The following is a 14,524-nucleotide window of genomic DNA, read 5'->3' as shown; positions in this document are numbered from 1 at the left end:
CTTTGTTGTTTTCTTTTCTAAAATAAAGGTAACATGATTCCTTAAGAAGTTGTGAAAAAAAAGTTGTGATAAACTGGGTGTGGTGGCACACACCTGTAATACCAACTCTTTGGAGGCTGAGGCAGGAGGATCACCATGAGTTCATCTGAAGCAGCAGGGGCAGGGAGGCCCAGAGAACCAGCTCCGGCTTTAAAGCCCCCATGCTACCATGACAGGAATAGCCTGTAACCATGAATAATTATCTCCTAAAGGCACAAGCTTTGTAAATAGTTCAGGAAGGACAAAATCCAGAATAATCTGAGGCTTGTGAAAAATGGTAAACAAAAGGGCTTTTTACAAGTTGTATTTACATGAAAGAAAAAAAGACCAACCCAGTAAGACTGTGATCCATTGCTTGGGGGAGATACATAATGCTAGCAGATCACACAGAAAAGACCAAAGGACTAAGTTATTCTCTTCACCATTCTCCTCTCTCTAAGGTAGTTCACACAGTGGCACCTCAGGACCACCCAAAATTCTTGCTAAGATGCTGGCCCCCAGACCCCTCTCAGATGTACACCTCAGGGAGCAGACTGGGAATCTGAATTTTTTGTCAGGCTCCTTCCCCCTCCCAGAGATTCCCCTGTACTCTAAAGATGTAAAGCTACCACTATGAAGACAGAGCCATAGCAGTTATAAGGAAATTGGAGCCCACAATAAGCAAGGAGGCAGTAAGAGAGCAGCAGCTGCTTCAAATGAATTTAACCTACAAGTCTTATGAACTATGCCCAATATCATGAACTAACCTACAGAGGGATTATGCAAACTTTAATGTCCATCCTTAAGAAATTGTGGAGAATGGTGGCAGCCCTAGAAGCTTGGAGCAAGGCAACTATTGGTTGGTATTAAGTAGCAAAGAGAAACATTCATAAAAATACAGAAATGTCAGTGTTATATGGATTCCTGGCCAAACTTTGGAAAGAGTTAACTAACAAGTGTTTATATTCACTTAAAGAGGGCATGTTAGATCAAGTCAGATTTATCCCAGGGATGCAAGGATGGTTCAAGATATGTAAATCAATAAATGTAATACACTATATTAACAGAGCCAAGGACAAAAATCATATGATCATCTCAATAGATGCAGGAAAAGCATTTGACAAAATTCAACACCCATTCATGACAAAAACCCTACAGAAAATTGGAATAGATGGTCTTTATTTCAACCGATAAAGGCTATCTATGAAAAACCAACAGCCAATATCATACTAAATGGTCAAAAACTGAAAACCGTCATGCTAAAATCAGGAACAAGACAAGGATGTCCACTATCACCACTCCTGTTCAATATTGTTCTGAAAACATTAGCCAAAGCAATTAGACAAGAGAAAGAAATAAAAGGAATAAAGATAGGAAAGGAAGAAGTTAAACTGTCATTATTTGCTGACAATATGATATTCTACATAGAAGACCCAAAAAAATCCTCAGAAGACTTCTAGACTTAATTGACAGATTCAGTAGAGTAGCTGGATACAAGTTCAACACTCAAAAATCAGCAGCCTTCTTGTACACAAATAACAGACTCATTGAGAGAGAAATTAGGGAAACAATTCTTTTCACAATACCATTCAAAAAAATGAAATATCTAGGAATCAATCTAACAAAGCAAAATACCTCTACATTGAAAACTACAGCACTCTAAAAAAAGAGATCAAAGAGGATATAAGAAAATGGAAAGACATCCCCTGTTCTTGGGTAGGAAGAACCAATATAATGAAAATGGCCATACTCCCAAAACTGCTATACAGATTCAATGCAATCCCAATTGAAATCCCAACAGTATATTTCACAGACCTAGAGAAAACAATCCAAAAATTTATTTGGAACCAGAAGAGATCTAGAATAGCAAAACCAATTCTAGGCAACAGGGACATGACAAGGAGTATCACAATCCCCAACGTGAAACTATACCACAAAGCCACTGTGATAAAAAACAGCATGGTACTGGCAAAGAAACAGATCTGAGGATCAGTGGAACAGATTAGAAGATCCAAAAACAACTCCAGACAAACTCAGTCACCTCATCTTTGACAAAGGAGCCAAACACCCTCACTGGAGGAAAGATACCCTCCTAAATAAATGGTGTTGGAAAAACTGGATTTCAATCTGCCGAAGATTAAAACTAGACCCCTATCTTTTACCATGCACTAAACTAAAATCAAAGTGGATTAAAGATCTAAATATTAAGACAGAAACACTAAACTTGCTGGAAGATAAGTTAGGTAGAACTCTTGAAGACATTGGCATAGGAAAGGACTTTATGAACAAATCCTCACACAAAGAATCAACAACTGGGATCTCATCTCATTAAAAAGCTTCTGCACTGCAAGAGAAACCAACAGAGCTAAGAGACAACCTACGATGTGGTAAAAAAATTTTTACCAGATGTTCCTCAGATACAGGACTACTATCTAGAATATATTAAGAACTCAAAAATATCAGACCTCTCAAATATAAAGATCCAATCCAAAAATGGGCATCTGAAATGAACAGACATTTCTCAAAGAAGTAAAAGCAGCAAATAAACATATGAAAAGTGTTCAATATCACTGGTCATTTGAGAAATCCAGATGAAAACAAAGCTGAGATTCCACCTCACCCCAGAAAGAATGGCTGCTATCATGAAATCAACCATTAGCAAATGCTGGCTGGGCTGTGGGGAGAAAGGAACCCTTCTCTATTGTTGATGCGAGTGCAGACTGGTGCAACCACTGTGGAAATCAATATGGAGATACCTCAAAGAACTAGGACTGGAAGTCCCATTTGACCCTGCTATTCCCCTGCTGGGGATCTTCCCCAAAGAATTAAAAGAATCATACTACAGCGATATATGTGTACCCATGTTCATAGCAGCACAATTCGTGATAGATAAAACTTGGAAGCAGCCCAACTGCCCATCAACTGGAGACTGGATAAAGATGTGTTTTGTTTTGTTTTTTAATAAAATGGAGTACTACTCAGCTATAAAGAATGAGAAATAAAGTGAATTAAATAGGACACACACGTGTAAATATCGAATAGTTTTAGTGTGAGAAACTGAAAGTGTAAATAAGGACTAAAAGGTATAATAGATAATGTGAAATAGGAAGAAAAGGGGCAAAGGGGAAGGGGAAGTGGGAGGGGTAGGGGAAAAGAAAGAAGGGAAAAGAAAAAATATAAGAAAAGGAAAAAATGGAAACAAAGTCTTTGTAAATAGGGAAGGGTGGAGGGGCTGAAGGGAGAGCAGGGGAATGGAGAAGAAATAAGAACCAAGATACATCATGTAAAGATACAAGATCCTAATGATGAACGTAATTGTATTGTATACCTAAAATTTACCAATAAAAATGAAAAAACAAAACAAAACAAAAAAAGATGGCATGTTAATCTTTAAGAGAGAGGGTAATAGGGAGGATGGATAAGATCAAAATACGTTACCTGCATGTATGAAAACGTCACTAAGAAACCTGTTATTTTGTTTAATTAATATGCACTAATAATCATAACAAAAGAGAAAAAGGAGCCAGCTTGGATTCACCTCAGAAACATCTTATGTGTCTTTTATTTTAAGCTACACTTGTTGAAACTAGTCAAGTTATAAATTATAAATTAAAATAATAAACATGCTAAACTAACCTCATTTCCTGCTTGTGATAAAGTTGCTAAAAGACTAAAGTGGTGAAAGTAGCTCATGTTGGGATTTTTCAGACTTTTGACAAAAGTACTTCATGGCAAGAAGCAGAATCTAGGAAACTTTCTAAGACCGACCACTAACATTTATTGAGAGCCCACTGTCAGGAACTATGCTAGGTGTTTTGTTAAGTACTAATTGATTTAATTGCCTTTCCAACCCTATGAAGTAAAAATAACTATTCCACTTTACAGGTGAGGAAACTAAGCAGAGATTCATCAGAGAACTTGGCCAGGGTCATGCAGCTAGCACATGGTAGAACTAGGGCTGAACTGGACTCACAGCTGGGACACCTAAGAACCACGCTGCATTTCAGAGAGGTGGATGCAGCCCCAAATGAGCACAGTGCCACATCCAGAAAGTGTTGCTCTCTGGATTCTTGCCAACCTGAGGGAACTCACTAGTGGCTGCCATGGGTCGACACAATTAGTCCAGGGCTACTTAACATTTTTATTAGTGACTTGGATAAGGATACAGAAAGTTGGACTTAACAAATTTACATATAACAGAAAGCTAGAGGGGAGGGATAGCTAATATAATAAGAGAGAGAATCATGATTCAGAATGGTCTTGGCAGTGGGAATAAGAGGCCAGAGCCAGCAGGATAAAATTTAATAAGGACCCTTGTAAAACCCTATACTCTGCTTTCAGTGGTGAGTATAATTAGGAGCAATCAGCATACAAGCATAAGAAAAAAATTTGGAAACTTAGACTAATTAGATCCATTGATACATGAGTTTCCTATAAATTGAGTTCAAAGTGATATACGTGCAACATCAACAAAATATATTTCTTCTTCTTTTTTTTCTGTGGTACTGAGGATTCAACCTAGGCCTCACAATGCTAGGCAAGAGTTCTACCCCTGTGCTACACGCTCTCACACATTTTTTTTTTTTTTTTTGGGTACCGGGGATCAAACTCCGGTCCTTGAGCTTGCACAGCAGGCAGCCAAACCACTGAGCTAAATCCCTGGCCCTCCCATACATTTTTTGAGATGGCTCTCACTACGTTGCCCAGCCTGACTTTGAATTTGTAATCCTCCTTCCTCAGCCTCCTGAATAGCTGATATAGGGGCATGTACCACCATGCCTAGTGACATAACATATTTCTATCACTAAGTGGCTCCCTGCCCCAAACCCCTCCAAAACAAATGAAGTAACCACATTTCATCAAATCGGAGATGCTATTGATTGCAAGATGCAGCAGTGTCCATCAAAATGTGTCAAGGAAGGAGGGAAACTAACATCCATCAAACTGAGACATGATGTATTAGCATTTTTCTTTTATAGCACCTAAAGGAACTCTGTAAACTTGACAGATCTCTGACATAGAGGAGTCGCCACTGCGGTGGGGCTGGTGGACTCCTTTGATGACTCCAGGGACCCTGAGAGTTCAGAAGGGTCTAGGAACAGATCGGGCAGGAAGTTCTGCCATGGCTGTGGCCTTTAATACCCCAGAAAGACTGCCATGGAGCTAGGGGTAGAGAGATATCAAATATGAGTCATACTAACCAGCTGCAATGGAAAACCCCTAGAAAAGGTGTGGGCCCAGGAGAAACGAATCTCAGAGTGTAAGGACATGCCTGGACATCTACAAGATTTTAGAACTCCTGGAAGGAAAATTCTTCCTGTTGCAGGTCAGAGATACGGCATCGCTTCTAGGTAAGAAGCTGCAACAGTCACTGGCCCACACAGCCCTTCCAGGACCAGGGAACAGGTGGCATCTGCTGATTGTGGGCCATGGGTTAAGTTGAGGCTGCAGTCACCATTGCTGATGTTTAAATCAATTACTTTAATTAATTGGCAATCAGTTGCTAAAAAATGATTTAATAGGCATTTCTTTTTATGATATATCATGTGTGTACAATACAAAGAGGAAATATAAGAGCAATAAATGAGTTAAGGTGTTCTCCAGCTTCTCTTTCAGGGTCCTATCCCTGAAATGCAGCTCACTTCAGAGTTCCATATGCATGTCCTTTTTTCCCAAACCTTGAATGCCATCAGGAGGGTGGTTTAGGCCTTTCTCCTCCCCAGCATTTCTTTTTATTTTTTGGTACCAGGATCGAACTTGGGACCTTGTGCTTGCGCAGCAGGTGGTGAAACCACTGAGCTAAATCCCTGGCCCCTCAATTGTTTGTTAAATGAAAAGTTGATGGGTTATAGCCATCATTTATGCCACTAGAAGAATAGTGGCACACATGTAGGCAATAACACCTCATGCTATCACCTGCCCAACAGCAAGGTAAGCCATCATTGATCAAAAGAAGTATCCTAATTTCAGATATGTTTAATGTATAAAATTGTGGCTCTCAGAATTAATAAAATTCGGTGCATATACTCTACTTGGAAGTTGAGGTCCCAGCAAACTTCGGGCTCCATCTTGTCCTGTGATAAGGGAAGTGCAGGAGATCTTATGTTCGTGGATTTCACAGGCACAGTTCTGTCTATTCTGGTGCAGCTTAGTCTAATCAGCCACACCTTAGTATACATACTGCCAAAGTGAGCTCATCAGCCACAATTTTGCTAGGAGTTTGAATCCGAAGCTTCCAGGCAGGAACATGAGTCACTGACCCGGCTGCAGAGTGACTTCATTTCCTGACACCCAGGAGCACCTCTCCCCATCCCATCTCCCCAGGGAATGGGCAGCAGTCACTGCACACCCTACTATTCTCCTGAAATGTGTGGTCATGAAACTGGGGATTTCTGAGCAACAAAGAATGGAATAGTTAAGAGCGTAAAAACTGGACTCAACCTGACTGGAGTTGTGTCCTGACAGTAGGTGTTGGATCTTGATTGAGTTCACCTTGCTAAGCTCTAGTCTCCCATTGGTACACCAGAGATAGCATAATCAGTAATGTTAAATTAGAGAAGGTATGTGAGGTGCTGAGTCCCTTTTCTGGCACACACAGTAAATGAACAAAAAAACGGTACACCAGAATGAATTTCAGATGGGCCAAAGATTGAAATGTAAAGAGTAAAGTGGTGAAAATAGTTTAAGAAATCATGGGTGATTGTTTTTATAAAGTTAGAATGGAGAAGACTTTTCTAGGACAAAAAAAGAAGCCCGAAATAAAATGATTCATGCGTTTTACTACTTGAAAAATAAAACTTTTCTACATAGAAAAAAAAAACATAGTGAGCAAATAACAAGCTGGAAAAAAGTATTTACTATGTAACACACAGAGTTAATTTCTTTCACACATTAAAATCTAGAAATCAACAAGGGAAAGACCATTAAACTAATGGAAAATTTTGCTAAGGATGTTTAAAATAAATATAAATTGCTCTTCAACATATAAAAAGATGCTTTAACCTCATTCATGAGAAAAGTCAAGTAGACAAGTCAAAACTATAATGAGCAATTTGGCTTCGACACCGTCCTCCCACACAGTGCCTTGTCTCCCTGCCAGGTCTTCTGCCTCCTGACAAGTTCAGACTCTTCCTTACACCACCTCTCTCCCCGTTGGACTCCCTTGCTTGGAACTCATTGAGGAACCCCATTTTTCTAACCAGTTCCCAGATTCTGAAGAGTCTAGTCTGGTGCCCCAACCCCATTGAGGATTGAGTTCTGATTAGGATAGAGCTTAGAAACACACTGTTTTTAAAATAGCATTTGGAACCTGTATTAGTCAGTGTTCTGTTACTAAAACAAAATAATGCGGCTGGTGATTTAGCTCAGTGGTGTCACACCTGTCTCACAAGCGCAAGGTCCTGAGTTTGATCTCCCTCCGGTACCAAAAAAATAAATACATGAAGGTGGGAGCTTATGAAAAAAAAAAGGTTTATTAGCTCAGTTTTGGAGGCTGAAAGTCCAGGCTTGAGTGGTCCCATTGCTGTGCCCCAGTGGAGCATCATGATGGGGTACCTGTCGCAAGGAGAGACCACATGACCAGGCAGGGAGTCGGAACACCTGCAGAGGGGCCAGCCTTGTTCTTTTGTAACAACCTTCTTTCCAGAACTAACTCAGGGTCCCATAAAAGCATTCTAAATCTCTTCTGAGCATGGTGCCCCCAGGAAAATCTAACGTGACCTCCCACCAGGACCCACTTCTTCAGGGTCCCACCACCATCTCTTAACTCTGCTGCCCTGAGGACTGAGCTTCCAACACACAAGCCGAATCCAAACCACAGGAGGTCCGCATCCAGGTCCAGGAAGCAATCCTCTGAAATGATCTGCACCGATCAAGCAAGGCCTACAGCTCTGCCTGTAGAGGGAAGGAAGTGTTCTGCTCTGAAGATAAAGAGCAGGGCTTTCAGAGGAGCACAGCCAGGGCAGAGCAGGAAGGGACGGACAGACATACGGCTGGTGGGTCTGGGTGGGGAGCAAGGCTTCTGTGGGAGCAGGGATTTGTGATGAAGCCACACAGGGCAGGGCTTCCGTTTAGGGAGGGAAACTCAGCCTTTGAGCAAGTTACTTAATGTGTCTGAAATGCAATTTCCTCTTTTACGATAACCTTACAGGACTGTTGCAAAAGTTAGATGTGAGCTACTTGGGTTCGGGTCCAGCCACAGAACTTCGTGTTTGCTCCGCTTATGGAGACTGCTCTCGTGTTGTTTTCCTCGAGTCTTGACTTGGTGGGATTTCACTGAGATATAAGAAGCACATGCCGAGTAGAGGGCACTGCTTCTGCAAAGGCTTTGATACAAGAAATAAAAATTGCTCTGGAGACATAATCAGGTCTAGAGCTCAAGGGCAGGGAGTATAGATCCAAACTGCTGGGGTTCAAATTCTGCCTCCCATACTTATAACTGAGTGGCCTCCAGCCATTGCTTGACCTCTCTGTGCATCAATCTCCTCACCTGTAAAATGGGACTGATACTAGTACCTATGTTCTAGGACTGTGGTGTGGAGCAAGTAAGTTACCATCTGTGAAGTGCTAAGAATACTGAGGAGCCCAATATGCGGATCATAGACTTTGGCGAAGACTTTGGATTCTGCTTTTTATGAGAATTGAAGTCTTTGGAGGGATTTGAATAAAGAAACCACATTTTTCAGAATTAAAATTTAAAACACTTTGAGAACAAATTGGAGGTAAGGGGTAGGCAGGGGCAGGGTCCGGGCAGAAGGATGAGCGGTTGGGGCGCTGTTGGGGTCCCTCAGGTCGGAGGTGGCGACTTGGAGAAGAACGCAGGCAATGATATGGCAACCGGAAGGCAGCATCGGGAGAGTTTTGAAGGCAGAGCTGACGGATCTGCTGGTGGACTGCCTGTGGGGTATTAAACCGAAAGAGGGATCAATGGGGAGTCTAAGATTTGGGGCCAAGCAAGTGGTGGATTGGGGCTGCTGTTTACCGAAGCGGTAAAGGTCACGGGCCCAGCAGACTGAAGGACACAAACAGAGGCTATCTGGGAGGGTTCCCTTTGAGACTCCTACTGGAAACCGAGGGAAAGGTTGGCAGGGTGCTCCAGATGTCAGTTTGGAGTTTAGCAAAGGGGCCAGGTTGGAGCTGAGGTGTTGAGAACCCCAGGGAGAGAGTGCGCTGGAGAGAAGTGGACCGCGGAGCCCTGAGTCTGTCCAGTGCTCAGCATGGGGAAGACAAGGAGGACCCAGCACTGGAGCCCACGAGCTGGGAAGGAAGGTGAGGGAGCAAAAGAGAGAGGGCATCTCGGGGACAAGAGGAGCCCTGCTCACGGGGGTTAAAAGAGAACAGGGTAAAGGCAATGGAGTCCTCTGAATTGGATCAGATAGGAAAGTACAGCGGTGGGAAAACTAGCGAAACCCAGATGAAGCATGAGTTTAGTGAACGGCAATGTTCCAATGTCAGCTTCTTCATTTTGACCAAGGCGCCGGAGCGGCATGCAGTGTTAACCTGAGGAGAAGCTGGATGAGAAGGGCAGGGGCCTTCCCGGAGTCAGCTCAGCTGCTTCTCTGTTAAGGGAAAACTATTCCAAAATGAAAAGGAGGGACAGCAAGCGCGAGCGTGAGTTAGGGGAGCAGCAAGGGTCAGCAAGTGCGGACAGTTTTCTCGCACGAGAAAATCTCGCCTGCCGATGGTTTGGGGGCTCTGCTGAAATCTCACCATTGGCATCTGTCCTGCTTCCATTCATTACATTCATGAGTCACAATGTCACTTTAGGCCTCATAAATCCACACAAATAAGTATCGTTATTTGGCACCAATACTCTTTCCCGGCTCCCCAGAAAACTCTCCTGTAACAGGTAATTCATTAATCCTTCTTAGTCATTGATACCTTCATATAACTGAGTTTGTCAGCTGCTTTTGTGACAGCAAGTAAAGTGAGAACGCAGGAAGGCAAGGTTTGTTTCCCTCTTAAATTAGGCCAGGACTAGCACTCTTCGCTGTGTTGCCTTAGGGGTGTTTAGCTTGGCATTTGTTCTTTACATGACACAAATGTAAATGCATATTGTCCTTTGGCCTGTTTCTTTTTTCCTTTTCTTTCTTCCTTTCCTCTAAAGGTCACTTACAAAATTAGCAAAATTGGAGCCCAAACGTATTTTCTTCTTGGATTGATCACAAGCACTTTCGGGATGTTTACATACTTTTACTTCTGCTTTGCTCCTGACACTGACCCTTGAGTCACCGACCACACAAAGCCATATCTGTACCCCCAGACGGCCTGGGCTTCCCCAAGGAACATGGCAGCAATGGTCCTCCCTCTGAATGTGACAAGGTCTGGCCTTATCTCGGGTCACACACTCTGGAACTCTCCGCTCTCCTGTTGTTCTTACAGTACTGTGTTCCTAAGGGTAGGAGAGAAATCGACAAGAAAATGACATCTTGCATTTCAAAAAGTTGCTATATGCCTCATTTTTTTAGTCAAATACCATATGTGAAGTTGTATAGCTCAATATTTATTACAAATGAAAAGTTTCCATTTCAAATTAACTACATTTTAAGTTTTTTAAATTATGATGAGACTAAACAACAAAAGTTTCACTTTTCAAGAATGAGATTCACTTAAATAATTTTGTTTTAGCTCCCTGAAACCAAAAATGTTAACTTCCAGAAGCAGAGAGAACTATATGCTAGCCAATTATCAAATGTGCAATTTCTACTAAACTTTAAAAAGAAATCCAACCGCAGTACCCTTTCAAATTGATAATGTTGTGAAAGATCTTTTTGGTCTTTGCACACCAACGTTCTCTTCACCTTACAAGTCCTGTCATTGCATTCAAGACAAATTTATGGAAAAGTGAAAACCTTTCCAAGGCCTCATTAAAAAGAAACACAAAATCTTTTAAGTTGATTGGATGTTCTGCCTAAAAACACAGTGCAAATGGAATCCTCTATAGATTCTGGTTTTATTAGTAATTTAAAATGCGGCAATTCTACCTGACAAGGAGAGAGAGGATTTCCCTATGGCCCCAAAGAGTGGTCAGAAGGCTGCTTCAGTCTAGGTGGCTAAGAAGGAAGGACATTTCTGAAAAAGGGGCCGTCAGGGGAGACAGAAGCCAGTCCAGCTTCGTGGGAATGTGACCGAGCAGTCGCACAGGCCCCCTACTCTGAAGGGCCCTTTGCTCTGCTTAAAAGTTTTTGAACAAGGGCCCTGATACTCGTTTTCCCTGGGCCCTGCAAAGTGTGCAGCCAGCCCTGTCTGATAATGCAGGAGTGCTCTGTGGAAGATTGTTGAGGGGATGACAGGAAGGAGCCAGCCATACAGAGACGGGCAGATGAACGTCCCAGGCAGAAGGACAGAGACTCTCAAGGCTTTGTGTTAGGAAAGGCCTGAGCGTGTGTGAGCAAAGTGGCCAAGGGCGTCATTCATCCTGAAGCCTAGTAAGTGCCCTTCCTGGAGTTATGAAGTCTACAACCTGCACATCTGTGCCCGGTGGGCCATGTACAGGGAGTGGAAAAGGCAGTGTGGATGGGGCATTACAAGGAAGAGAGTGGTAATAACATGAGCTCAGGGGCAGGCGGGCTGATCATATAGAGCTCTATAGGCTATTGGGGCAAGCTTGGAGTTCACTCTGAGCTAAGCTGGAAGCAGTTGAGTTGTAAGCTGGTGAATAACAAGGTCTGACCTGTCATGATAAGAAGACACTCGCTTCGGTGTGGAAAGTGGACGGGAGTCAGAATGAAAGCAGACAGAGAGCCAGATAATAATAATAATAATAATAATAATAATAATAATAGCCTGAGATAGCCCGTAAGTCATGAGAGCTTGGAGTTTGATAGCAGCAGTACAAAGTGGAAGTGAACTGATTCAGTATGTACTTCAGCCGAGCGTGGTGGCACAACCCTATAATCTCAGCACTCGGGAGGCTGAGGCAGGAGGATCACCACGAAGCCTGCCTGGGCTACAGAGTGAGACCCTATCCCCCAAAAAACAAAAAACAAATAAACAAAACAGTATGTATTTTAGAACCAGCAGTAGTTACTAGTGGTATTTATGCCTGGTTTCCACTGGCAGCTACCAGCTGTGTTCTACATCATAAGTAGTCACTAAACTCTTAAGGTCATCTGGCACGGCAAAGTTGGAGTCCTGACTCACTTGTTATGAGAGGACAGACTTGCATAAGAGGTCTGTGCTTATTCAATTTAGATGATGAAGTCACGCTCATAAATGCAACAAGGAACCTGAAATTTGTGGGTATATTTATTTTTGGTTATCAAGAGCCTCTTTCATATCAATAGGAAATGAAACCATAAAAAATAAAACTATCATAGCACTCAAGACAAGAACTGCTGTATCATAATGACTCTGTTCCCATAGAGATCTCTTGAGATATGTACAAAACTGGGGCCACTTTGCAGTCAGTACACAACTATGGATTGACAACAAGCCTGCTGGTGATAGGAGAATCTGTCTGTAACTGCAAAGTCCTCCCAACAGGCAAAAAATCTTCACCGGTAGCAGATTACCTTGAAAGCACCTTAATGCACAATTGCCAGAGATTGAGGAATATAGAATGAAAAACCAAATGGAACATTTGGAAGACAAGCAACTTTGCATGGTGCCAAATTCAAGATTAACCTCCACATTATACAGGCAGCTTTGACAATGAGGTCACATGAGTGGCATTTGTCTCTGACTCCTGGGTCATCTTCCATAATGTCAAACTGCACTTTAAAATGCCCCAAGGTAGGATGGCAGTGTCATGGGCCGGAACATGAATCATGCTTTCTAGTCATGAGGTTCCTCTTCACAGCACATGGTAGGCAGAGGAATGTGACAATGACTCCTCCCGTGGCTCTGGAGCTCAGGGCTGGGTGAGACTCGCCACAGGATCAAAGAGGAATGTGAGGAGGAAAGGGAAGCCCATAAACCAACCTGGTGTGTCAGGTTGGGTCCACTCAAGCACACAGGCGGAAGACAGAGCCACCATAATTTTACAAACAAGTTCTACAGACAGACAGACAGCCACTAACCAGAAAGCAATGTTTATATCCGGCTTGGTATGAGAAAGCAAGCTAGGAACTCCTGCCTGGGCACAGTGATACAAAAGGGGCAACAATGGCCACCTGGGCAGCCTCTCACAGGAGGACTGGAACCAGGAAAGGGGCTGAGTCCTGGCTCTGCTGCCCACCGGCTATGGAGCCTTGGCCATCTCCCTTAAAGCTCTCTGGGTCTCAGTGTGACTTATTTGTCACCAAAGACCACTTCTAAGTCTTTGGCCTCGTGGCAGCATCAGGCACTAGCACTGCCCTCTCCTTCCACGACTTCCCTGCTTCGCGTGCTCTGGCTCTCCTACCACCTGGGCACTCCCTCTCCCATCCTCCACTGGTTTCTTTTCAGCACTCATCCCTTAGATGTCACTTCCACCAGCCTTTCTTCACACTTCACTCTCTGGGTGATCCTGTTCACTCTGTAATCATGCTCTCACCACCATGGTGTCTTCCAAATGTCGATCTCCAGCCTTGGCTTCCTCGGGGTCTATGGACAGGTATTGTCAGATGCCTACAAGATTAGACTTTTCTACCTGGATCTTCTCCAACAACTCAAATCCCTTGGGTCTAGGGTCACACTCTACTCTTCTCTTCTAGTGTCTTTGACAGAGCTATCACCACCATCATCCACTTGGTTAGAAACCCAAGTTTGGCCACTTCTTCCTTCCCTTCATGATCGGTCATCAGGACAGGATTTGTTTCTCAACTATGCCCCTTCTCCCATACACACTCACTGTTTTAGTCCTATTTTCATTAGTGGCAGAGGCTATTAAATCTTGGCCAGCCTACATTCCCTTGATCTTTCTTTTAGTACAGACCTCAAGATTTTCCTGCACACAAGGCTTCCCAGAGGCTATATTTCCCAAGGTTCCTTGTAGCTAGCTGAGCCCTATGATCACGTGGCCACAGAATTAGGTTCCAACCAACAAGTCATCAGGACAAGGGATGCACTCAACTCCTAAGCCTTTTCTTCACAATGGAGATGCTTTTTCTTCCCCTGGCTTCCCTTCTGCCTTTCCACAGGCTGGTCCCACAGTTTCACCTGATAGATGAATACAAAATCCTCAGGCAGGGCTGGGGATTTAGCTCAGTGGTTCTGCCACCTGCCTTGCAAGTTCAAGGACCAGAGTTTGATCACCGGTACCCAAAACAAAACAAAATCCTCAGGTAGTGTTTCTCAAGCCGGAGTGGGCATCGAAATGCCATGGAGGGCTTGTTAAAACACAGACCGATTGCCGGGCTTCACACCTCGAGTTTCTGACTTGCCAGGCCTGGGTGTGGCCTGAAAATTACGTTTCTAAGAAGTCCTCAGATGGAACCAGCCCACTGGCCTGTGAGAAGGAAAGAAGCTCTTGCTGGATCTTATTTTGAGTCTCTGAGTTACAGAAGCTTATTCTGTACCCAAGTAGGGCACCCTGTGCTTCATCCCTCATATTTTAACTTAGTAATATAAGACCACACTTTCTAAA

Source organism: Heterocephalus glaber, unplaced genomic scaffold (genome assembly GCF_053883595.1).
Source record: "Heterocephalus glaber isolate CG9 unplaced genomic scaffold, H.glaber_assembly_v1.0 deba00001555, whole genome shotgun sequence".
In the NCBI taxonomy this organism is placed as follows: Eukaryota; Metazoa; Chordata; class Mammalia; order Rodentia; family Bathyergidae; genus Heterocephalus; species Heterocephalus glaber.
The sequence above is the reverse complement of the archived record's forward strand: the minus strand, read 5'-3'. Positions refer to the sequence as shown.